The sequence below is a fragment of the Anolis sagrei genome, chromosome 4 (assembly GCF_037176765.1).
Source record: "Anolis sagrei isolate rAnoSag1 chromosome 4, rAnoSag1.mat, whole genome shotgun sequence".
Classification (NCBI taxonomy): Eukaryota; Metazoa; Chordata; class Lepidosauria; order Squamata; family Dactyloidae; genus Anolis; species Anolis sagrei.
Genome location: NC_090024.1, coordinates 11,276,879 through 11,300,336, shown reverse-complemented (window position 1 = coordinate 11,300,336; position 23,458 = coordinate 11,276,879). Strand labels below are relative to the sequence as shown.

Genomic DNA, 23,458 nt, shown 5'->3' with positions numbered 1-23,458 from the left:
CCCAGGAATGGCCGCAGGGGAGGTTCCAGGCCAAGCACAGTCCGAAGACCCAAAGACCTGAACGGTGGAGCAAGCAGAGGATAACATGGTACATGTTACAATGGCTGTGAAGGCGGAGAAAGGCTGCAACAGATTGAGAAGCCACGGTCGTTGTGTTAACTATGCCACCAGTGGAACCTCACTCTGTGAAGACTGCGTGTTGATTAGTTGTGCACTGACCTCCACACATTAAAAAAAATCATGCACAGGTGTCTTCCAAACAACGAGGGATCACCTAAGTAAGTCATAGCAGTAGCAAAATTACAGTCATGAAGTAGCAACAAAAATAATTTTATAGTTGGGGTCACCACAACATGAGGAACTGAAGCATTAGGAAGGTTGAGAACCACTGCTCTACGTAAACATCTCAAACAAGATGCAATTCAGTGACTCTGACATAGCTCAAACTTTTCTCTCTACATGCTTTCTAATGCTTTTTCTTGATAAAGAAGCATGTGAATATTTGAAAACTAGTCTCATCTATTTTGCATCCCTTGGTTGGCCAAGTAAATTGACATTATGTGTATTTTGAATTTTGTTAAACTCGGTTGTAGAGATACAATTTTAAAGGTTTATGGTTCTCAAAATAGTCACTCGTCAAGAATTGGGTTACAAGAGTCATTTCCACAGATAGCTAGAAAGATAGATATAGATATACAGATATAGATATAGATATATATAGGAAGCAGGGATTCAAGGAGGGAATTTCAAGATTTATTTTAGCATGAGCTTCGTTGGCTCTTAATCCACTTTAGATACATTAATGGAATATAATTCCTCCCCCAACCCCTTTCCATTGTGTACTGAAACAGACAAACAAGATTATTGCTCGGAAAATTCGGTACAGGTATTAATATGTACATTTTGCTCCTTTTAAACTATGTAATAATGAAATAATTGCACTTGTCATTCATACAAATAATAGATTTTTCAGACAGCAAGGCTTTTATAAAACAGATTCAATGCTTCCCACTTCCCATATTTGCCTATTTGGCAGACTACGTTTCCTAAAAAGCTATTACAATTCATCCACATTTGTACAGAGAGACAAAAGCTGACGAACGAGTGACAATGGTCATTCAATAATATAACAAGCTTGATGAAGGAAAAGCAACAGCCTATTTAGATTTGCGCAAAATAAACAGGAAAGGAATAGTATTCAGTACAGCAGAAAAAGCAAGCATGAGTGGAAAATAAATGGGGTTAAATACAGTCAAGGAGACTTTGCCTGGCAAGAAAAGTGCTACAGACTAACACAGGTGTGGAAAGAATAAATTTTCACTGAAGAATAGTCTCATTTTTCAACACATTGTTTTAGGTGCAGTTCAGCCAAAAGAAATAACACGAGTAGGCAATTGCAAAATCTGAAACAAAATTATAGCAAAATTATTGAGGATGCCATTCTACCAATTTTCTTTTGCACCTTGCACATGTAAGTTTCTACCCTTTTAAAGACTCTCCATCAGATCAGTAGTTTCTCATGCTACATAGACACTATTTTATTCCTCTGCCAGGTAAAGCTTCACCTTCAGTATTATTTTTCTGTCTCAGAGTTAGGGTCCAAGACTGAAGACCCAACTGGCTCTGCCAGACTAGCAGTGCTGTGTCGTGTATCATGTTCCACAGTTGATGGTGGTTGGTGGTGGCAGGCCTAGCAGTTGGTGATGGATGGGTTAATGCAAGTCTTAGTTCTAAAGAATAATCTGTAAGTAAGAGTTTACGGGTGAAAGCAATTAAGGGTGGAGGCATGCAAGAGATAGGTTGCAGCTGGGTGTTACCGGATATCAGGAGCTAGCCTTGGGACTGATCTTTGGGAGAAAAGTATTAGTTTTATCTTGGTGGTAGATGCTGCTGGTTTTCCTCCAGGTTTGTGGATTTTTGGTATCCTGACCTGTCTCCTGAACTCTTGGAAACCTGGAACTTTGAATCTCTGGACTGGTTTTTGACTATGGTATAGACTCTTGACCTTTGGACTTTACTCAGTGAACTCCTGGTGTTTGACCACTGGACTGGACCTTTTGACTATGGTGTAGCGTTTGCTATCAGTTTTTGTTTTACATTCTGTGGCTGGGTGCTATCTTTATATTTTATATTTTGGACTATTAAAACAGCCAGAAAGTAAGTGCTGCTTTAATCAAACTGTTTGATACAAACTGAGTGTTTGTTTGGGTCACCTCTGCCTACATACTGGCAGAGCCCTGGCATTGTGATATGCTGTATGAACCAGAAGCCACCAGCATGAGTCCCAAGGCACCATCTGAGACTAATGGAGTAGGGATGATCAAGAGAACTGGATCTGCACCTTGAAAAATCACGCTCTTGGAGATTCTGATATATCTCCCCTTGTCCCCATCAAAGGCTTACAATGTCCTAATGTTCCATAAATGCAGGTGGCAGGCTTGGAGAGAATGATCAGAAATTAAAGGAAATGCAAGTCTTTAAGCCAGAGACATCTTTCTTCTTCTGAAGAAAGGGGTTGAGCACAAGAGAGGAGATCTGATGCAGGCTTTATGTCTTGTCTTACATTTTTATTAGAGTTAGTGTGGATCAACTCTGTAGAATTAAAGCAAATTGACACCACTTTAACTGTCATGGCTCAAAAGGACTTTTAGTTTACAACAGTGGTTCTCAACCTGTGGGTCCCAGATGTTTTGGCCTTTAATTCCCAGAAATCTTAACAGATGGTTAAGATTTCTGGGAGTTGTAGGCCAAAACACCTGGGGACTCACAGGTTGAGAACCACTGGTTTACAGAGATACTCTTTGGCAGAGAAGGCTAAGAGCCTTGTAAAACTACACTTCCCATGATTCCATAGCATAGAGCCAGGACAGTGAGAGTGCTGTGAAATTGCTAGCCTTCTTCAAAGGTGCTCACTCTGAGTGAAGCACCCATTTGCTTACTGACCTTTGAAGTTGTACACCTGGACAACCAGATGTTTCACCTTCCCTTGAGCTGTACTGCTGGAGTCAATGCCTGCTTAGAACATGCCTTTAACTTTTTTGATCAAGACAGATCTTTCCTGCTTTGCAGGAGGGAAAACATGGGCAAGAAGAAAACACACTTCAACTAACTTTTTGGAATTCTTTAAGAATAGAGTATAAAGAGCTTGAAGATCACGCACAGACACATATTTGGGTGAGATGTGTCAGTAAACTCCAGTGGCTGCCAGAAATTAAGCAAACTAACATCCAATGCACATAAAGATCTGGATTTGATAGCATGTTAAGTAGCATTTATTTAAGAAGTATTACCAGACAATTAAGACATTGTTGAATAAAAGTGAAAAGCACATTTGTGATGTGTTAAACAATGTAAAACTTGTTTAACTGAGAGCTCTAAAAAGTTTTTCTGTCACTGTATTCCTAAGAGAATATATCATTACATTATGATTCAGGATCCAATCTAGACTCAAAAGAAAGAATCTGAGTAAAAAGTGATTTTAATGTGTTTTTCTTCCAGGAAAAGGAAACTGTAATAGCACACATTCCTTCATAAATCTGAAGAAAAGCAAGAAAAATAACAAGCGATATTAGAAGGGTTACTGCATCATAAAATGATCCGGAGATTTTACAATGAAATCCCTCTAAAAACTGACGCTGTGTATCAATGTTTTCTTGTTTCATGGAAAACATCTACTGTACAGAATGAAAAATCAAATTGGGCACCTATGAGCAGAAGCCTCTGTATAACTAGTAAAAATAGGACACAACTTGTAAAAAAGGGCTCCTTTCTTACACCACCATCTTTGTTGTTTTCTATAATCATGCCCAACTGCATATAAAAGTATCCAAGGCAAATTACACACAGCGAGAAAGGACACAAAATGTTTAATTGATTGTCACTAAAGTCCCATTGCAGTGCTGAGGTAAGAGGGAGCATCTTACACAACAAACCTAGGTCATGTGAAAAGATAGGTCACATTCAAAATATAACTTACTAGTATTTGAAAATTTAATCTGGCCATGGGAAATGCCATGTTTTCTTATGTAGACTTCGTTTTCCTTTTGTAAAATGGGGATCATAAAAAGACTGAAAATAATTAATGTCCTACATGAATTACAGAAGTTTGTAGTAGCAGCAGATGATAACAAATAATGTAAGGATGCAATAACCTCTTTATAGCTCCTTACCAGAACTTTACTCTGGCTATACTGTGCATTATGCAATAGTGTAAAGGCACAGATTGTTCACAAATTGTGTTTCTAACTCTGGAGCCCAATGATAGTGCATTTTGTCACCTGGCCATTATGTCAATTATCACAGCTATGTCAAAGCTGAGCTGTAGAAGACAGCCAACATTATATGTTGGTTTTGCTTGTGTTTGTTATCATGACTTCAGAAGCTTACAGGTTGTTCTCCATGGAAGGGCCACAGTATGGTTAACAGATGCAGGGAGAAAGTCCAGAGCTGTGAAGGCCAATATGTGACAATTCTCTGAGGTTGATGCAGCATGAGGGCACAGGACGAAGAAAACCATTAGCAATAGCATATCTTATTAGTCACCACTGCATACTGTTTATCATGGTGAAGTATCTTTGGTTCAAATGTTCTTGAGGAGCATCTACCAGTGAGACCATATGAATATGTTAAGCTAAGGAGTCACTCCCAGACACTTTGAGTGTCACTCTAGCTTCCAGAGGGAAGAGTGATTTACTGATGCTGGTACTGAGGGACATCCCTGTGTTGATTATATTTTAGATGGAGGAATCTTCTGTGGTCAGATGGGCTCCTTTTGCTAGCCTTCTTGCCTACTAGCTGATTTCTTTTGTTTATAATGCACATTCATCAAACTAGAGATTGCCATTGCTTTATGAATGTACCCTTTTTTGCATTTATTAGAGAAATGTGCCTCTCTATTTTGGAGAAATACCATAAAAACACAGGGCTTCACTACCTAGTTATTCCTGATACTTTGTTCCTGCTTAATTCCCCAAGACCCACATGGACCCCATCACTGGTTCCCTTCCTTGCTGAATCCCGAGTTGAACTCTCCTTTATTTAGGAAACTAGGGGTCAGCCCAAGAGCTTTGCCAAATCATATGTCTTGCAAAGCTGAGAGATGGAAGCTTTTTCCAAGGCATCTTTTTCACTGCAGTGTGAAGCCTCCTTCACAGCTCTTTTCTTACAGCATCCCAGAGATCTGTATGTGCTGTAGTACGTTCTTCAGAAATGACCTGCTGGCTTCAAGGAAATATATTCCTGAGCTTTGATCTATCATTTGGGGGTCATTTCTCGACACAAGATTGTCTCCACCTCTGTTCCCACTTTCCTACTGAGTGCTGGGAAAGGGTTTTCTTTAGTTTGGTTGATCAGTCACTTTTATTTGAAGTCCAGTCCCTTTATTGCAGTCTCTCTCTAGCTGTTAAGTGAAAAGAGTCACAGGCAGGCCCCCCTCTTTGAGGTTCTCTCTGTCTTTCTTCCCATTTGGGGGCATTTTTTCTTCATCACAATCCTTGAGAGGATTTTGATGAGGCTGAAGTGGTTCAGAGTGAAGAGCTGGAAGGAGAACAAAGGGAGAAGTAGAAATAAGCGCACAACAGCCCCCTTGCATCTCTCTTCCCCCCTCTTTTTGAAAGGAACTTAGTTACCCAAAGAGCTCTCATATCCCCCTTGGCCACAACAATCCAATGTAGAAGTTAGCTGCTGTGCTGTAGCTAGGTCAAAAGAAGCATCCCTGCAGAACTTTGTCTTTATTTTTCTTTCTTCTACTCTTTTGCACTTTGAAAAGCCATGGGACATCCAATTTGCTCAGCTCCTATCTTGTTATTTCCCAGAAGAAGAGGTCCATGCAGCTCTGTTGCTGTCTCTCAGAACAGCCACCATGATTTAAGATGCTAGGCATATCCTTCTGTGCTATTTTCCCCAGATATAAGCCTCGGGTACAGATCGCTGATCTCGTCATTTAGTCTTTCCCTTTAAATGAGGTAGCTAGCATGAAAATTCCTATCGTAATATCTGCATCTCTCTTGCAACCAAGCTAATTCCAGAACGTCATTACTGTGTGTATATTTTATTCTGTTAGTCGTTTACTAAATCCCTCGAGGGATAGCTCTTGTATGTTTCTGTATTGCTGGGACAAGCCTGCCAAAGATAGACTCCTGCCAATATTCAAAGCTGTGTGTACACCTTAAGTTCATGCATATGGAGGACAACTATTCAAGGGAACAAGGTATCAAAATGAAAGCAACAGAGATACCAGGCAGAAACATAGCACATCTAAGAAAACCTTGCTTCTTGGGGAATGTTCTACTTCAAACAGAATGCATTTTACTGTCCACTGAAGCCCATCTACACTGCATTGAAATAGATTATATGGGTCTATACTGCCATTACTTACTTTACTTAAGCAATCCCTCATAGCTCGAGGATGATGGTCCTCCAAGTGTAGTGTCTTGGCGGTGGGTCCGTAGATGGCTGTGGAGCCCTATTCTTGATCTGCATGTTCCCCTGCAGTGAGGACATAAGTTTCCAGGTGGAAGGCAGTCCCAGTCAGGGTTGGCTTGATGCACCTTCCTCTTAGCATGTTTCTCCCTTTCGTCCTCAATTTGTGCCTCTTCGAATTCTGCAGCACTGCTGGTCACAGTTGACCTCTAGGTAGAGTGCTCAAGTGCCAGGGCTTCCCAGTCGTCGTGTCTATGCCACAATTTTTAAGGTTGGCTTTAAGCCCATCTTTAAATCTCTTTTCCTGTACCCCAACATTACATTTCCTGTTCTTGAGTTGGGAGTATAGTAACCTCTTTGGGAAATGGTGATTGGACATTTGGATAACATGGCCATTCCAGGAGAGTTGATGGCAGAGGACCATCGCTACAATGCTGGTGGTCTTTGCTCCTTCCATCACACTGACATTTGTCTGCCTGCCTTCCCAAGAGATTTGCAGGATTTTCCAGAGGCAACACTGATGAAACCATTCCAGGAGTTGAGTGTGACATCTGTAGACAGTCCACGTTTCACAGGCATATAGCGGGTTGGGAGGACAACAGCTTTATAAACAAACACCTTGGTCTCCCTATGGATGTCCCAGTCCTCAAAGACTCTCTGCTTCATTTGGAAAAAAAATGTGCTTGCATTTTGGCCATATAATCCAGTTAAATGCAGTTAATTTGCATTCTGAAACTACATGATATGGCAGTGTAGATGAAGCCTCAGTTACAGTTTCCAAAATCTAGTAACTCACCCCATGTAGTCTTTCAAAATGCAGCAATTCAGAACTGATGATTGCTAGCTCTAATCCCAAGATTACAGGCAGATATCTATGGCATCTTGCTTTGTCTACTTCACTACTCATCAGAGCCCCTGGGTGTTTCAACACTTTAGCTGCTATGGATCAATCCTATGGGATCTCAGGAGTTCTGGTTGTTACAAGGGTTTAGTTCTCTCTCTTCCAAAGAGTGCTGACCTAACTACAAATCCCAGGATTCCATAGCATGCTGTCATAGCAGTTAGTGATGTCAAACTAATTCTACAGCATGGATGAACTCTGTTAAGAACACAAACACACACACACACACACACCAAAATGATTGTAACATGTGAAGACAGGAAGAGAGAAAGGGCATAACCATGGCAATTACTGAACCTCTTTATTCTTGTGTTTTGATTTTTATGGAAATTGTGACATTTCTATATCTTCCTTCATGATTTGACAATTGCAGTACATTTGGGCATAATGACCCCACTCTGCATCTAGGTGATGCTAAGTCAAGGTTAAATTAAAAATAGGATGGAAAGAGAATAACTTGTAGAAATGTCAATGCTATTTTTTCAATTTTTTTTAATGAAGCTGCACCAGAGATGAACATTATGACACATTTTCTGAAGTTCAGTACTTAGCTATCTGTTCTTTGGATTTCTGACTTTTTCCTCCCAGAATGCATTAGCTCAGCAGTATCTACAGTTCTACACTAGCAATTAGCTTCCTGGGGATCCATCCATGGATAACAAAAAAAACATAACTGAAGTGGAGTTAATCAAGAGTAAAATTAAAAATATAGCTGGGCTCATATAATCACAGGAGTGTTTTTTTCTTCTTCTTTTAAGCAGCCACAAGAACTGGGAAGAAACAGCCAAAGGCATAACTGACTCTTCTTGTGTTTCTAGCTTTCGACTGGCAAAGATAAAACTCTACAGTTGGGGCTTCTTAATGACTTGGGAAAATAATGAAGGCCAATAATAAACAATTGGGCAGCATTTGAGCAAATGATTATCCTGACATGTTAATCATCTCTTTTTGTTTTTATGGCAGAGTTACAGTGCACAATATTGTTGCTTGGAAAGTTACACTTTAAGTGTTACGGTTCAGATAAGTACAATGTTCTTTTTATATAATCTAGCATGCCATTGAGTATTTCAACCCTTTTCTCTTCTAATTGCTTGAATATTCAAGTACAAATCAGGAGGAATTTTGCAAAACACGAGACACAGCTTTCTACTCTTGTACTGTTAGGACACAAACTTCCAGTGATGTCTTTTGAACATTGCAGAAAATCAAAATGTATTCCTTTCTTCTTGTTCCTACACATACAGATAAGAAAAGAAATAACTCTTTGGGGACAGAAGATTATGGAGTATAAATAGTGCAGGAGATGTTCCTTTTGCATATCATCATTCAGCAAGAGAAGGATTCGGAGCAAGCATAATTCCTCCCAAATGGGAACACCCATGCTCCTTCTCCACAACATTTTGGAATGTACCCTTCTTCATAATACATTCCACACGAAGCAAGATACATTCCCAAGTGTCATTTACAAGTTGTGGAAGGGGGTTCCAGTTGGGGAAAGAGAACCACAAAAAAGCTGAACATACGTGTACTACAGGAGCAGAGCATGAAAGCATGAGGTGCATTTTCTACCCCTTTACCACAGTTCAATTATAAGATAATCATTGTCATTGTTGTTGATGTTCTTCTCTGTCTTCTAGCCATTTTCAGACTTATGGTAACTCTAGGGCAAACCTAACACAGGTTTATTTGGACAGATTTGTTCAGAGTGCATTTGTCATGACCTTCTTCTGAATCTATGGACACATTCACTTAAGTCAGTTTCAAACTGGTAGAAAATAGATTCGCTGTGCAAATGATTACACAGGAAATCCAGAAACCAGTGATAACCCAAACCACAGAGCACTGATGCGCACTAAGGGCTTACTTTTGTGCACTTTCGTGGCCATTAGTTGCCTGGCCACATTAAATGGTCAGTATAGATGGGGCCTAAGAGAGTGGCACTTGTCCATGGTTGGAACCCTGGTCTACTCCCCACTAAACCAACACATAAAGGAGTACTAACAAAAACTTTTTTTATGTAGGCATGGTGTCCAACCAACTAGACCTGCAAAAGCCATTTCGAGAATCACAAGAGGGGCATGGCAACCAAAATAAGGAACCAAATGGATGCCTAGCTGTATGAGGAGTAACACATTTGAGGCTAGCATAATTTTAAGACTATTAGTATTGTAATCAACTGGGAGCACTTCACAGAAATACCTTGCCCCACACAAGGTCTGAAAACAACAAAAGTGGATCAGCACTTTTTCAGGGCACTTCAAGGAAGTGTTTTACTTACTGCACGATTTAACAACAACATCAACAACAACATTTTTTTTAATTACTCACCTCTCCTAATGGCTTGGTCCATGTGCCTTAAAACATATAAAATGGTTTTGTACACAAACATATCCTTCCTGTTGTTTTAATATCCAGCAATTTACATTATTTCCATTAAGGAGTAATACCACCTGGTTAATTATTAGGAAAACATATAAATAAGCTCTTCTTCCAATTCACATAAGAGCCTTTTATTTAACACAGGTGGGCATAAACAACTCTTCTTAAATGATAATCAATGACAATAAGAATACTACAAAATCAGAGGTAGTTTCATAATCATTTGATCAATTCTCAAAATGAGAAGTTCTGCTACTTAGCGTGTCAACATGAAATCAATATCGCAAGAGCTAAAACCAAGCTTTAACATTTTCTTGCCTCATATGCCCAATTTACAGTATTCAGCCACTCTGCAGTTTCAACTAGAAATGACATCACTGGGTACAACAACCACAAAAACAAGTTGGAAGCTTGTCCAAACTGTCACCAATTTCACATCTTGCCTCTTATATGGAGGAAAATTATGTTAAAATTGGTCCATCAAAATTGCATACTATCTGAATTAGGGGGTATTTATTCTTGATGGGATAGTTTTCTGAAGTTTCCAAATTGTCTTACATCTCAATATAACACCTGCATAGATCATTACTAGTGACCTGAAGGTGCTTAATGTAACTTTTTCATTCATATTTAAAAGCTCATAGTTGCCATTATATGTTTATAATATTATTGCCTTGGACATTGAAGGTTACCATCTGAAGTAGAACTTTTAAAGTTCAATTCATATAACTTCAGATTATAGAGAAAGAGACAGTAGGCTCAAAAGAAATTCCATACAACAGCTGTCAGGAGCTGCTAAGCTTTATCCATTCACTCACTCCAGCCACAACCCAAAATACTATTCATAAGATACAACTGTATTATATGCAAGGCAGACAGACAGCAGGAGCTAAATCGAGCCTAAACAACTAACAACCCTTGTGTATTTATTATTTACTTTATTTCTATACCACTTTATGGCTTTGAGTTGGTGCTGCAATTCAATTGCCTGGTATTATGAGGTGCAAACCCCTGTGTTTGGATAACAAACCCTAAATTTCAAACAAGTTCTTAATAATAAATAATAAAACTTTATTTCTAGACCTCCCTCTCTCCCCGAAGGGACTCAGGGCAGTTTACACATACAAAAAGGCAAGCATTCAATGCCTCAGGTGAGTACAAACATATCAAAATAATAATAAAAAATAACACAAGAGTAATAACAATAAGCTTATGAGGAAGAATTAAGCATTGTGATGAAAAATAAAACAAAACAATCCAATAAGACATAGTTAACTAAAACATAAGTAAACATTACAACATATACCCTAAAAGCAATTTAAATACAATTACATTAAAAATGGCTAGTGCTAGTGTTCATTCAAAATGTAACATGGCAGCCATATAGTACAAGTGGGACTAGCCAGCATTCCAAGTAGTTAAAGTGTCGTAGTCCTCTCCATATGCTAAAATGCATAGGTACGTTTTTAGAAGTTTCTTAAAGGAGAGGAGGGTGGGGGCATTTTACTTCTTTAGGAAGGGAGTTCCATAGACGGGGAGTGAGGCTCCCTCTCTCGTTCCCACCAAACAAGCTTGGGACGGAGGTGGGACCGAGAGGAGGGCCTCTTCCATTGACCACAGTGCACTGGATGGTCTATATAGGGAGATGCGATTAGACAAATAGCCTGGACCCAAACCATTTAGAGCTTTATAGGTTACGACCAGCACTTTGTATTTAGCCTAGAAGCAGACCGGCAGCCCGTGGAGTTGCTGCAGCATGGTAGTTGTCCTCTCACAATACAGCGCTCCAGTTAGCAATCTAGCCACCAATCTCTGCACTAATTGCAGCTTCCGAACTATCCTCAAAGGTAGCTCCAAGCAGAGAGCGCTACAGTAGTCCAAACGGGATGTGACTAAGGCGTGGATTACCATGGCCAAGTCTGGTGTCTCAAGGTACGGGCGCAGCTGGCCCAGTCAGTACCAGTTACAAATATATAAAGAATACCTTAACAGAAATACACTTGCCATATACTCTGTTAAACCCATCCTGATATTTTAAATAACACTGGCAGATCTCAATCCGGCACATGCACTTCCATTTTGAGATAAGGCTTTCAAATCTTTCAGATGAGAGGCCAGGCACCTTCATTTGTCAATGTAATATCACTTTATGGATGTTATCAAGCCTGCTTGATAACGGTTCAAAGAAATAATGTGCATCTGGCCCCTTCTGTCCTTAACTGCACATCTCTATTGCTGCAAACAAACAAAAGCTGAATATGCTTGATGACTTCTCCCATTAGCAAATGACTGAAAGGACTAAAGGCAAAAGACATTTAACTGAACAGACAGAAACCTGAGTGTACATTAACAAATAACATTTTTCATGAGTCTGGCTTTGTCATCCTGTCGTGGGGAGGCAACAACCTGGGATGCCAACCAGGAAAAAATGCATTTTGCTTTGGGTGTTTCTCACCCCGCAGTTGTGTATTGGCAAGAAGAAATGTCTGCACTCAGCCTTATCCCACAGAACAAAGCAATTGAAAATTACAGAAAAACTGGCTGCTCCCAAACAATTTGCCAATTTCAAGCATCATTGTGGATGACAGAAACTGAGCAGGGCTCGAGCGTTCCAAGCTGCTGGTGCAGTAACCTGAAGAAAGTGGAGAGTCTATTTCGACATTCAGTAATGACATTGTTACTTCTGTTGGTGTGACATTTAGCTAAATATAGTTTTTTCCGCATTTCAAGATTTCACCCCAGCATCCCATAAGGTCAGATCGTCTATGCAGGTGAGACAGATTAAGGTGTCCAAACTTGTTCACTCAGGTCACATAGCTGAAAGATACACACTTTACCTAATCAAGTTCAAAATGCACCAGGCCTGGAGACAAAAATATAGTCCAGGCTATTTGGTTGTTGGGAAATCGCCATATTCGGATTCTAATGCTAGAGCTCTACTTTCATTGTCAGTTTAAAATAATGTAATTAATTATTAATGATGATGCAAGCAACGTGGAGAATGACCTTGTTGTCTGAGAGACCTCTGACAACTCGTTTCCTTTCTCCATCTAGATGTGAGCCCCCTTGTAAAGCAATATGCAGTCATACAAACTCAGCCACAACAAAAAATATAAACAAACAAATATCCAAAAATGTTTTCATGCAGAGGAAATAATAGCATGAATTTGGTAAAGGCAAGCTACTACAGTTCTATTTGAAATGGCACCATCAGTCTTATGCACAGCCTCTGTCCAGTCTGCAAGCACTTCAGGAGTACTTATTAGAACAAATCTAGAAGACTAAAAAGATGTCAGAAAAGTCTAATAGAAAAAGAGATGAAAGGCAGCCGTCTGCAGTTTCAATTCCCACTGTTCTATAAAGGGAGGAAGTGTTATGAAAGATAACATGACTAGACAAATTTGTCTTTCTTACTTCGGTATTCCAATGGTGAGGCCAACAGCAGACAGCAAGTTAAGTTGCAAACAGACAAACCAGAGCCAGTAAAAGTGATTTAAAGATCACCAGACACTTCATGTTATGTGATGGGAATATAATAATCAACTCAATATTATTTACATATTACCACTAGGCATGGGCAATCCATGGTTCGAAATGGTTCTAAAGTATTTACAAAACTAGGGGGTGCTGGTGCTTTGCTTCTACAGTGTTGCTAAAGTTCTGATGGTGAAAATTTCAGAACTCTAACAAAACTTTCAAATTTCATTATAAATTGGCGTTCCTAATTGGTTCTGTCATAAAAATCACCAATAACAAAATAATAATGAAATTTTGTAGAAGCAAAACACCAGCACCTCCTAGTTTTGTAAGTACTTTAGAACCATTTAGAACCATACCTAATTACCACTAATATGCTGGGCATTTTACAAATCATAAGATAATCAGTTGCTGAAACAGATAAATGTTCAAGGTACAGGTTATGACCTATAAAGTCCTAAACGGTTCGGGTTCTGCCTATCTTCGCGATCGAATCTCGTTCTATGAACCGGTGCAAACTCTAAGATCTTTCGGGGAGGCCCTCCTTTTGCTCCCTCCACCGTCACAAGTATGGTTAGTGAGGACGAGAGAGAGGGCTTTCTCAGTGGTAGCCCCCCGCCTCCAGAATACCCTTCCAAGTGAAATAAGACAGGCCCCATCCCTCCCCTCCTTTAGTAAGAGATTGAAAACCTGGTGGTTTCAACAAGCCTTTGGGAATGACCAGTGCTAGCCTAGCCCCAAACATTGTTGAATATGGCCTTATACTTCCTACCTGTTACCCAGGTCACCCCTCTAATAGGCCCTGGAAATGAGCAGCCACAGACCCGTACCTGATATTGCTGTTAGCCTGTTATAGCACTGTACTTGATTCCTGGTCCCCTCATATTGTGCGTTTGTACTAGCCTCAGCCCGGCCTTTTAATTGCTCTGAACAGGCAGGATTATTTTTAATTTATATGTTTAATTGTGATAATTTTATGCTTATGTTGTTTTGTTAATTTTGTTATTCTGTTTACTCTGTATGTTTTGGTGATGTTGCTTGGAAACCGCCCTGAGTCCCCCTCGGGGAGATAGAGTGGTATATAAATAAAGTATTGTTGTTGTTGTTGTTGTTAATGTACGATTACATTGACACAAGAAAGAAGAAGAGAAATAGGCAGGAAATAGATAGGAATAGAAAGGAGATAATACAGGTGGGTGGATGGATACCATCCTGGGTCAAACAAAGGATGACCCAAGATGGCATCTATCCACCTGCCGGGGAAAAGCCCAGGATTGTGGAAGGGGTGGGAACTCAAATCCAGGAGGAAGCGGGTTATTTTAGCCCACTTTCTCCTGGGTTTTAAGTAAGTGAAGAAGGAAACTATATTGGACTCCATGGTTTTCCATTAACGTGGCATTGAGGGCTATGAGGTGATGGTTGGGGTGTGGAGGGATGGGTGCGTTGTTTTTGTGATGTGTCCTGAGGAAAGCTTTTAATTTCATTGTACAATGTAGAATGGCAATAAAGTTATTCTATGCTCTATGGTCTAAAACACAGATCCCCAATCCTTGTTTTATCGGCACTGAGAAAAAAACACATTTAATCTGAGAGAATTTTAAAGCTTACATCCTCCAAACCTCTTTTAAGAGGACTTCATAGCTCATGTTCACCTTGAAAGGCAAGTCTTTGGATGAGTTCCCTTATGAATATTCAGCATGAAAACAATCTTAAATGTTTCCATCCGCCCTGTAAAGAAATCCCCTAGGTAAACAGAAGTAAGAAAAACACAATTTAATGAGCTCCCACACTTTAAACTATCAAGAATAATATTTGGTTCCAATGTAGTTTTCCTGCAGTTTTTGGATTCCTGAACCAAATATGGATTCGTTCTCTTTCCCATCACAAAGTAATAAACTGGATAAATGTTTTAATAGAGAATAAGCAGATAAATATGACAGGGAAGGTTTAGTGATCCACTTATTACTTTGAAGAACTGATATTCCTTTTTCATCTGGTCCTGAAAAGGTATCTCTAATATTGTCATATGTTTCTTATGAATCAGGATTAGCCCAGCCATGAATCAAGTTGAGACGCTGTTTGAACATCAGACCCAACTCAAAACTCACAACTCCACCAGCCGCCCACCCCCTTATGTAAGTTTTAAATTAAACAATCAACTTTATTTTAACAACTGAAAAAAAATTATGCACAGAATCAGAGACCATTTATGGGAAAGGATTAGATTGCCTCAGCAATGCCTCAGTAATGAATGAGTGCAGCCAAAATGTGGCTGGATGGAGAATCATCCATAATTATTTGGTTGCATATAATATTTATTTTAAGACCTCCCTCTTCTTTAGGTTTTGCCGTCAGATATTTAGCTCTACAGGAAGAAGCAGCAGATGATATACTACAGTGGATAATGTTTCTTTTGTCTGCAAATATTACTGCTCAATTAACTCTATAGATGAATTTATACTGTCCACGCCACTTCAATTGCCACGGCTCAATTCTATGGAACCATGGCAATTGTGGTTTTACAAGATGTTTATCCTTCTTGGCCAAAGAGTGTTGATGCCTCACCATTACTAGGTCTCCCAGGATTCCACAGCACTAAGTCATGGCAGTTAAAGCAGCGTCCAACAACATGAATTGGGCATTAATTGGAAACTGATAATGGAGGAAATGGAGAGATGTGAAGAATGGGGTCAGTAGGAATGCTATAGTAATTCACATGGTAGATAGCTTCTTTGTAGGATTCTGGTTTTCAAGGCTAGGCATATCTGGTGCATTAACTTAACTGAAGAAGTTGTCTCTTGGCCACTAAAAAACTCTCAGTATCCAAGTAGAGATCTGAATTCAGAACTACAGCCAAAATGTACACTTCTAAGCATTACTTAGGCGATCCCTAAGTAAAACTTGTCTTCTAAGATCAGTGTACTGGTGGTGGATCCATAGGTGACTGTGGAGCTCTATTCTTGATCTGCATCTTCTCCCACAGTGAGGGCATTGGTTTCCAGGAGGAAGGTGGTCCCGGTCAGGGTTGGCTTGATGTGCCTTCCTCTTGGCACGTTTCTCTCTTTCGCCTTCCATTCGTGCCTCTTCAAATTCTACAGCACTGCTAGTCACAGCTGACCTCCAACTTGAGCGCTCAAGGGCCAGGGCTTCCCAGTTCTCAGTGTCTATGCCACAGTTTATAAGTTTGGCTTTGAGACCATCTTTAAATCTCTTTTCCTGCCCACCAACATTCCGTTTTCCATTCTTGAGTTCGAAGTAGAGCAACTGCTTTGGGAAACGGTGGTCGGACATCCGGATAACGTGGCCGGTCCAGCGGAGTTGATGGCGGAGGACCATTGCTTCGATGCTGGTGGTCTTTGCTTCTTCCAGCACGCTGGTGTTTGTCCGCTTGTCTTCCCAAGAGATTTGCAGGATTTTCCGGAGGCAACACTGATGGAATCATTCTAGGAGTTGCATGTGATGTCTGTATGTACCTCTAAGTAAAGTGTAGCCCTAACCACAATACTCTTCAAGGAAGAAACCATGTCATTACCTTTCAGGATAAAATGTTGCATTTCATGGAAAAATTGAAATTAGTTAGTCTTAAAATTGCTTCCATATCCCCCCTTCTTCACATCCTTTCCTCCATTTTTAAACTGAATTCATATTACTTGTTAGGATTTCTGGCCAGAGGTACCTCTGTTTTGACTGGGTTAAATTTCAATGTGTTTGCTTTCATTTATTATTATTTATTTACTTAAAACATTTATATTCCGCTCTTCTTACCCCGAAGGGGACTCAGGGCAGAGCACAGCATATATACGGCAAACATCCTATGCTGGGACACAAATTCATATACAAATACATAAACATTAAAAACATTTATCAAAATATTAAAATACACCATTTAAAACCGTCCTAGTCATCCGCATCAAATCTAACTAGCCTGGTCATCTTTCCTATTGCTGCTTTATTGCCCTGTCCCAAAAGCTTGGTCCCACAGCCAAGTTTTTACAATCCTTCTAAAGGACAGGAGGGAGGGGGCCAACCTGATCTCACCAGAAAGGGTGTTCCATAACCAGGGAGCAATCACCGAGAAGGCTCTGTCTCCTGTCCCCACCAAATGCGCCTGTGACAATGGTGGGACGGAAAGCAGGGCCTCCCTGGAGGATGGTTCATGGGGGAGATGCGTTTGGACAGGTAATTTGGGCCTTTTACCAACATCATCTTGCCCTTTTACCAACATCAGACACTGATTCAGAACCAAAGCACTTGCTTGGTTTTAAATAAAAGCCCAATACAACCCAATTGCCAAAGATGAAGCCATTTTTAATATTTTGTACAAACATTGCTATACACAGTATATGAAAAACGCATGAGAAAATATTAGAAAACCAAATCCGTTTCACCATAAGTCTCTGTAGATGTATATAGTCACCACAAAACCTCCCTGTGCTCCAGCAATATATTTTCCACAAAAAAAGATTTCCTTGAAACCATTTGTCAAGGTGTATTTTCCACTTTGCATACCTCCATTGCAGCAAATTACCGCATGCAACAGTTCATGTAACAATAACCTAAAAGGTCTTAGAAGTAATGAGACAGTTTTTAGATCCTGTTGGTGGGGGAATTTTAAAAGTAATGAGAGGTTTCATGCCTTGTTAGTGGAGGAATCTAATCCTCAGACTGCCTTGAGTCCCCCCTGGCGTAGAGATAGGCAGGGTATAAATAAGGTAAATAAATAATAGTTATAGATGAGAATGTTCAAGGTATCATACGGTAAGGCATGACATGATTATGCAGTCATGTGCAGATGGAAGGAAAAGGCATATAGTCTCTAAACTTTAACTGATCAGTCTGAGGTCTGAACCACAGAGTTGGAGCTAAAACTCAAAGGGAAGTGCTTTGAGCCAGTCCTGATTTCACTGCTGTTATCATATGAATTAAGGTGTCCAAACTCTTTCCTATCTGTGGCTATATCTACTCATCATGCTGCAGACAGTAAATGAGACATGAAATCACCATTAGACACACAATGAAATAGCATCAAATATATATTTTGCAGAGATATTGTCCTGGATAATATTGACTCCATTAAGGGAAAAATCAGATCTGGGCAGATCCACGTTGGTCCGGCTCAGTGCCACCCTCCTCTAATGCCTCTCACCACACGAGGGCAATGAAAACAATTGGGCACACATTGCTTAATAATATGACCCTTTCTTCTTGGCTACAGTGAGCACTCAGAAGAAATGTTTCTTAGTTATCTTTTAGTCTCAATATGTATAATCATAGTGATTTTCAGGGAAAGATGTTTTGGACAGCAGATCTTTTGCAAAGAGAGTGTTTCACAGTAGTTTCAAAAACACTGTCAGCACTTAGAGGCAATAATTTTTATTAAAGGATCAATACTATAAAGCATAATTTACCATTTGCTTCATCTAAGACTTTTGTGCAATTAGGGCTGGATTGGCATAAGGCTAATATTGATTCTTGACTTAGCACAATGGTAACATAGTCCCCTTAAAGGATGGTTTATAATGGTGTTTATGCTCTTTGGATTTCAAATGTGCTTCCCCACGTACTGCATTGAACCATTCTGACTCTAGACTGAAAACGAAAGTTGCAGGAGTTATTTTAAAAACCTCTCAAGAGATGGGAAATCATATTGAGATCCACAGGACTGCCTCTGCAAACCATTATTACAGTATATACACAACTGGCATCAGACTGTTTGCAGAGTTCTGAAGACATAACTACTGCAGAAAAGACAGACAACTTCAGATTAAACAGTAGCAAAGGTCTTGACAGCGAGTTGGCTCTCTGTTGTTGCAGGGTTTGGACTTAATATCTTTATTGTTATTTCCTGTTTTAAATTCAGAATAGTAAGTAATGATAATAATTACGGCTAGTAATAGTAACGATCTCCAGCAAATGACGCAGACTGCAGCCATGAAATCAGAAGACATTTATTTCTTGGGAGGAGAGCAGTGGCCAATCTCAAAAAAATAGTGAAAAGTAAAGACATCAGACTGGCAACCAAGATCCGCATAGTTAAAGCAATGGTATTCCCTGTAGTAACCTATCAATGTGAGAGCTGTACCAGAAGGAAGGCTGAGCGAAGAAAGATAGACGCTTTTGAACGATAGTGTTGGAGGAAAGTTCTGAGAGTGCCTTGGACCACAAGAAGATCAAACCAGTCCATACTCCAGGAAATAATGTTCGATTGCTCACTGGAGGGAAGGATATTAGAGGCAAAGATAAAGTCCTTCAGCCACATGAGAAGACAGGAAAGTTTGGAGAAGACAATGATGCTGGGGAAAATGGAAGGAAAAAGGAAGAGGGGCTGATCAAGGGCAAGATCAGGGAAGGCTAGAGATTCTGGTGGATGAGACCTTTGGGAATGTGGTTCTCCCAGAGTCTCTTCTTCTTAGAGCCTCCCAGGAGGATCGTAATCTCTGCGATGGTTCATGGGGGAGATGCGTTTGGACAGGTAATTTGGGCCTTTTAATGAACATCATCTTGCCGTTTTACCAACATCAGACACTGATTCAGAACCAAAGCACTTGCTTGGTTTTAAATAAAAGCCCAATACCACCCAATTGCCAAAGATGGATGGATGATATCCTTGAAGTATCTTACTTGACCTTCAAGGAGCTGGGAGTTCCAATGACCAACAGGGAGCTCTAGCATAGGCTGGTCCATGAGGTCATGAAGAGTCAGAAGCAACTGACCGAATAAACAACCATAGTAACAATAAGTAGACCTACATACAAAAATCATAGAATCATAGAATCAAAGAGTTGGAAGAGACCTCATGAGCCATCCAGTCCAACCCCATTCTGCCAAGAAGAAGGAATATTGCATTCAAATCACCCCTGACAGATGGCCATCCAGCCTCTGTTTAAAAGCTTCCAAAGAAGGAGCCTCCATCACACTCCGGGGCAGAGAGTTCCACTGCTGAACGGCTCTCACAGTCAGGAAGTTCTTCCTCGTGTTCAGATGGAATCTCCTCTCTTGTAGTTTGAAGCCATTGTTCCGCGTCCTAGTCTCCAAGGAAGCAGAAAACAAGCTTGCTCCCTCCTCCCTGTGGCTTCCTCTCACATATTTATACATGGCTATCATATCTCCTCTCAGCCTTCTCTTCTTCAGGCTAAACATGCCCAGCTCCTTAAGCCACTCCTCATAGGGCTTGTTCTCCAGACCCTTGATCATTTTAGTCGCCCTCCTCTGGACACATTCCAGCTTGTCAATATCTCTCTTGAATTGTGGTGCCCAGAATTGGACACAATATTCCAGGTGTGGTCTAACCAAAGCGGAATAGAGGGGTAGCATTACCTCCCTAGATCTAGACACTAATGAGTAAAAGATGTTAACAGTATGAGCAAGAACAGAAATTCAGTCTGGAAAAAAGTTCACGGAGAGTTCATGAAGCTGAAGAGAACACATTTTAGAAGGAATATGTAAAAGCAATAGTAGGGCAAATGAATAATTTCACTAATGGGTAGAAAACTAGTTCAAGTAGCTCATTAGCAATTATTTTGTATTGTGTACATATCATAAGATGCACGGGCTGTACATACACATCCATTTGAAAGAAAGCGACAAATCAGCTTTTGAGGCAAAATGACTACAAGGATTTTCGAGTAGAGCAAAAACACAAATTGCTATTTGAAAAAAAGTCTGATTTGAGATGAGAGCTACTGCCCATAATTACATATGATCAAAGAACCCTGTGACATTTAATCACTGATAGTCAAATAGAGAAAAAAAAATTCATGGATAATAAAAGAGTTATAACTAATATAAAGCAATCCAAAACACAAAGTAAAACCTGGTTGTGATGCTCTAGCTAAGAATAAAAACTCAAGACCAGCTACCACAGTGTCACATTTGCATGCATTTGTAAAATGAGAAGAAATATGCAATACTGTTTATAAAGGTGAAACAAATGAACACTTCAGCTCATTTTTGGAAATTGAGTATATCAAAATCACTGAAGGAGCACACTGACAAATTCATAAGGTATATTTTCAGATAGACACAAATAGTTTTTTAAAAAAACCAAAATTAAAATACTGAAAATTAGCACGTTGTTTCAAGAGGTAATTCCCAAGGGTCATTACATTCCACAATATCAAATATCACCATATGCTAATAAAGGTGCTAGATTCAGTATAGAGAAAGAAAGCTGATATTCCCCCAGGTCAAAATTGCATTTCCTAGAGAGGAATCTTAGTGGCTAAATGACAAGAGCATGCATTATTCAATCAATTAAAAAGAATCAGATATTCATTAATGTGAATGACCTCTGCATGTGACTTTTAAAAACTGCACTATTCAGAAAAACTAGAGCAAACCCACAGCTCTGTAAGGTGAATCTTATCTTATGTCTTGGATTTCTCCCATAGAGGACCTAAAGGAGTATTGTTTATTAAATATCTCGCAAACAATGTAAATATATTATTTCTGAAATGCATGCGACTAAAATGATCAAGGGTCTGGAGAACAAACTCTATGAGGAGCGGCTTAAGGAGCTGGGCGTGTTTAGCCTGAAGAAGAGAAGGCTGAGAGGAGATATGATAGCCATGTATAAATATGTGAGAGGAAGTCACAGGGAGGAGGGAGCAAGCTTGTTTTCTGCTTCTCTGGAGACTAGGACGCAGAACAATGGCTTCAAACTACAAGAAAGGAGTTTCCATCTGAACATGAGGAAGAACTTCCTGACTGTGAGAGCTATTCAGCATTGGAACTCTCTGCCCCGGAGTGTGGTGGGGGCTCCTTCTTTGGAAGCTTTTAAACAGAGGCTGGATGGCCATCTGTCAGGGATGATTTGAATGCAATATTCCTGCTTCTTGGCAGGGGGTTGTACTGGATAGCCCATGAGGTCTCTTCCAAGTCTTTGAGTCTATGATTCGATGCCTTGCTTTGTGTGGGGAATGTTAATAACAAAAGATGATACAGTCACTTTTGAATGGCAAAACCATATGGGATCATACACTCTGCTCTCCTATAACAAGCATCATCTGAAGTCTTGTTCCATGCTCCACTTGCATGAAAGATCTAGCTGGGACTTGGACAGCATTCTAGATACAGCTTCACTTCACTTCACTTCACTTCATTTCATTTCTTAATTAGTCGCTCTCCACCAAGGTGCTCCGAGTGACTTACAATCTAAAATAGCATTTACACAATATAAAAACATTCAACATAAAAACATTCAACAGTGACTATTTGGCAAATTAGATCTGATTACTTAAATGCACAAGGTTGTAGAGTGTGATCCTCTAGAACAAGCACAGGCAAAGTGCAGTCTGCTGCATGTGGCTTCCTGAGGCTGTTTTTGTAGTCCACACATTTCCTCAGGATCAAGAGTTTTGATCCAAAGTGTCCAACAATTACCTAGAGGGCATTTTCTTCACAATTACCCGGACCACCATCACAAGTGAAAAAGAATGTTGCATTTTCCCCAAAAATGCCCCTGATGCCCTCTAGGAACCAAACAGAAAGGCCCAAAACTTGTTCTCATATCCCTTAGGATGGCACTTTTGAGTAAAAAAAAAAAATCTTTTGTGACATAAGAAGATGTAGTGGGGTTGTCCGTCCCCCCGTCCCCCAGTTTTCCTGAAGGTCTAATTTGTCCCACTAGACTTTAATAGTTGCCCACTCTTTGCTATGCAAGTATTGGAAAGTTTCTCTTTACTGGAAATCTTTAGGTTTAACCTGTCTTCTATTTTTCTGCCCTTTTCTGTAGACTGCATGTGTAACATCTCTGATTATGGGCTGCTTCTCTTGCTTTCTTTTATGAAAATACAATATTATTTTTGACATTATATTGAGACCTCCCTTTGGGGAATTGTGTTTATGGAACAAAATATGCTAAAGTATGGGTCATGGATTTGAATCAGTGGCATGAATACAGAAATACAGTGAGAAGAAAAGTGGTTTTAATGAAATATTTTAACAAATCTTGGTGGAGTGAAATTTCAAAGACCTCAATAAGGAGAATATTTTGAAGTTACAGTTCACCACATGGCTCTGGGAAATGGATTAAAACTGACATAACCAAGAAGCTGTCTCAAAGTCATTTGAGATCATTGACTCATTCAGTTCCTTCATGTCCACTGTAGTGGTTTCTTGACTCCGGGGAACATTAATGTTCCCCCTAGTGTGTAAGAAAAAAGACTAAATAATTATGGTTACAATTAGGTTATTAAGTCACTCTCAGTGCAGGCACAAAGAATTACCTGTCTTTTTAGAATGAACCTCATAAAAGTAATTCTGTGTGCCTGCACTGAGAGT

At 39.8% G+C, this 23,458-nt stretch overlaps 1 protein-coding gene across 2 annotated transcripts in view; it reads right to left on the bottom strand.

Moving 5' to 3' along the window:
- The window catches only part of TRAPPC9 (trafficking protein particle complex subunit 9), a 334,050-nt gene that overhangs the window by 89,027 nt on the left and 221,565 nt on the right, over nt 1–23,458 (bottom strand). The window lies entirely within an intron of this gene.